General features: G+C 49.0%; 1 pseudogene; it reads left to right on the forward strand.

Annotated features, from left to right (window-relative positions):
- Positions 1 to 422: 422 nt before the first annotated feature.
- Positions 423 to 1941, forward strand: LOC100901741 (jerky protein homolog-like; annotated as a pseudogene).
- Positions 1942 to 3790: the final 1849 nt, after the last annotated feature.

Genomic DNA, 3790 nt, shown 5'->3' on the forward strand with positions numbered 1-3790 from the left:
TCGAATACATATCCTCATTTCGAGATTTACTGATTGATTCGTTTTGATCGTGGAATGACCGGCCCCTCCTCATTCTTCTCAGTCACTGTTCCACGATTCTCTCCGGAATGGCTGCCTTCGGGAGACGAGTTGAAATTCAATATCTTCAGTGTCTCTTCCAATTTTGTTTACCTACCGGTTCGACACTTGACACATTCGTGAGGAGAATGCGATTCCAAGCGCGAACGGCTCGAGCATCTTTCTAGATCTCTCCACACCGAGACTCCGCGCCTCCTCCGAGACGCGACGTGGATTTCCTTTTGTGAGACAGCTTTCTCCGGCCGCTTCTCCTCTGAGTACTAGCTCAGCCCGACTCAGAGCGTCTTCTTCTCACCAACTTCAGTGATCACTCCTCTATCTCGAACCTTCTCAGTACTTAGAAGATGTTCGGGAGAAAATCGAGAAAAGTGTTGACTCTCCCCGAGAAAGAAGAAATTCTCGCCGCTTTGGACAAAGGTGAATCGCAAGTCTCATTGGCCGCAAGATTCGGAGTGGATAAGAGCACAATCTGCAATATCAAGAAGAATGCCTCAAAAATCAGAGAATACCAGCAGAATCGAGGTGAGCAAGGTGGATCCGCAGTAGCGAAGGTGATGAAGGGAGCCGAGAACGATGTTCTGGACATGGCTCTTTACATGTGGTTCACCCAGAAGCGCTCCTTCGGATTCCCGCTTTCGGGCGCCATCGTCTGCAGTAAGGCTCTGGAGCTAGAACCAAAAGCTTGGAGGGAACGTTAGCTTCAAAGCAAGTCAAGGCTGGTTGGAAAAATTCAAGCACCGTCACGGAATCCGCGAATTGGAAGTACAGGGGGAAAGAATGTCCTCAGACTTCGCAGCTGCTGAGCGCTTCCTCGTCGAATTCAACACTTTTCTTCATTGCGAGGGTTTCGATCCAGATTTCGTGTATAACGCCGATGAGACAGGGCTTTACTACAAAGCCTTACCGAGTAGATCACTGGCAGCTCGGCATGAGCGATCAGCGCCGGGACACAAAAGCAGCAAGGAGAGAGTCACTGTGATGGTCTGTGCCAATACCATCGGCAATCATAGAATTCCCTTGCTCGTGATAGGGAAATCACAAAACCCGAGGTGTTTCAGGGGCAAAAGCATCCCAGTGAAATACCGAGTACAGAAGGAAGGATGGATGAACCGTGAAATTTTCACAGCGTGGTATGAGCATGTGTTCATCCCAGAAGTTGAAGAACATCAGTCAAACATACGGTAAAGGAGGGAAAGTGTTAGCTTCTCCTGGACAATGCACCATCACACCCTCAAATTGAGCTCCTGGATAGTAGGAATGGTAAATTCACCGTCGTATATCTGCCGCCGAATGTCACTGCCATCCTGCATGGATCAAGGGGCAATCGAAGTTCTGAAGCGGTTGTATCGGAAGCAGCTCATGCTCAAACTGTTTAGTAACGAACAAGATCGAAACGCGTTGCTCAACTTCAGCAAGACGATTGATGTCTACCAATGTTGTTACATGCTCGCCGAAGCTTGGGCTTCCGTTGAGGTCTCCACGCTGCGGAATGTGTGGAACGAGCTAATGCCGCATCGCTTGGTGGAAACGCTCAATCCGATTCAAGATTTGCTGATGGGAACTCTCGAAGAGCACCTGCGTCAACTTCCAGGATTCGAAGACTGCGACTCGGCCGACGTGGAGGCGTGGTTAACTTCTGACTGCGGAGAATCAGGTCAGCAGATTTTGACGGATGATGAAATCATCGAAGAAGCTCGTGCCGTTTTCTGTGAGGACACACTTCACAGGAAGAAGAGCCCTGTAACATTCCGCCAACGGCAGAGCAGGCCGCGGAGGCCTTCGATACTGCTCTCCGCTGGTCAGAGTGTCAAGAGCGATGCGAACCAACTGATCTTGTTCGACTCCCTAGTCTTCGCGCACTAGCTTCGACGCACGGACGAATCTGAGTGGTCGACGATGGAGCTTTTTCCCTCTTTGTATCCCCCTGTGTATTATCCAGGATGAAAAATCAGTAAACACGATCGCGTTGAAATCGTCTTGTCTTTTCGATACCCGATAAGCCGATCATCAATCTGTCGCTCAATCCTCCAGGTTAATGATTCGTTCATGAAAGTCCTCACAAGGATTTCACTCGCTGCTTCCGCCTAATACGGACAAAAATGGCTTCGAAATCGACGATTGCAATGAGAAATCCAGGCTTATTCTCCCTCACAATGTATTCCTATGGAACCTCGATTATATCAACCGTTTTTGGCAGTCATTAGTTGATATAATCGAGGTTCTACTGTATAAGCAAGCCTCACTGTGCGCCGGCTAAATTTTCTTGTTTTCGGCTTGGAGTTACGCACAAAACACCTTGTTTCAAAGGGAAACAGCTTTCCAAGGTATGTTTTTTTATTGTAAAATATTTCATAAGGAGAATTCGGGAGTCCTTCATGTGTGAGTACAATGTTCAAGATATCTGTGCAGTGATCTACGCATTCAGCCCAAAGGAACTTTAAGTTTTCAGTCCCGCACCAATCAAGACAGATCTTGCGAGATTTATAACATTCCTGTTCCCTCGTTTGGCATAGCCGTTCTGCTGGGCAGTGTATGCGTTTGAAAAGGTTTGTTCTGCGCCAAGTTCATCTAGAATCTTTTTGACCTCTTGATTCTCGAATTCAATTCCTTTATCCTAATGAAATCAGTTGATATGTTCTCCAGTCGGATTTCTGGAGAACTGCGTATATCGTCAGATACACTGAATCGTTTCATCCGTCGATTTGAGAAAATATACCTTATGGAATTTCGAGTACTCATCAGTTATCATCAGGAATTGCTCGGCCTATCCCAAGGAGTCTGTAGCGGGGCTACCGAGATCAGCGGTTACGTATCCGATTTGCTTATGTTGAGCCTGATCCGGCCAACTGCGATATGAGTGCCTGATCTGTTTACCCAGAATGCAGCTCTCACACTGCTCAAAATCATCGCTGTAATCGATGTTTTGGAGATTCAGGAATCTTTTAATAATTGATCACATCTTCTTCGACAACGCACGGACTTTTCTGAAAGCGGAGAAAGAACTGAATTCGCTCATCGAGGAAGCGACGCACCCGGATTGCCAATCCCTCTTGTCAAGGAAAGGCATGAAGTGGTCTCACTGGTCAAGGACGGCGGCGCTCGCACAGAGGTCGAAGCGTCACTGAATGACGTTTTAGAGAAGGGGCCAAATTACCTGCCAGACTTAATCGCCGTTCTGATTCAGTTTCAGCTCTATTCCCAGGCGCGCGGATCCACTCCCTTCTTTTCCGTAAACGGTCTCCTTGGTGCTGCACGTTCCCCGGATCTCTGAAGGTTTTCTCAAGGCTCGCCTCAAGATGACTAGTCTGGCTCCAAGAGCGTGTTCCAACGGCCACCCCTACCACCGAAGCCGTGACTGCCAGCTCATTGCCAGACATTACTGGTTGGACCTCACCGAAGCTGAACGGCAGCCGTTCCGGGAACTCTCGCGCTTCCTTCTCAGGAAGACTACAGTCCGTCCGCCCACGCCCGTGCTCACCCGCCAGCTACGGTTCCGACCGCCCGTCTTCGCCGGTCAGGCCGGGGCGTACCTGAGCCTTTTGAGAGATCTGCAAACTAGTGAGCCTCACCAGCTCACCGTCCCTTTGGATCACGAGCCCATCCAGATCAGCTGGCACAACCCTCATACATACTCAAAACGAGCTGCTCGATGGAATTGAACGACGTCGTGCTTCCTTGCACCAACTGATGGAGAATCCTCAGGGCTCGCAAT

This window comes from Galendromus occidentalis, unplaced genomic scaffold (genome assembly GCF_000255335.2).
Source record: "Galendromus occidentalis unplaced genomic scaffold, Mocc_1.1 scf7180000077502, whole genome shotgun sequence".
NCBI lineage: Eukaryota > Metazoa > Arthropoda > Arachnida > Mesostigmata > Phytoseiidae > Galendromus > Galendromus occidentalis.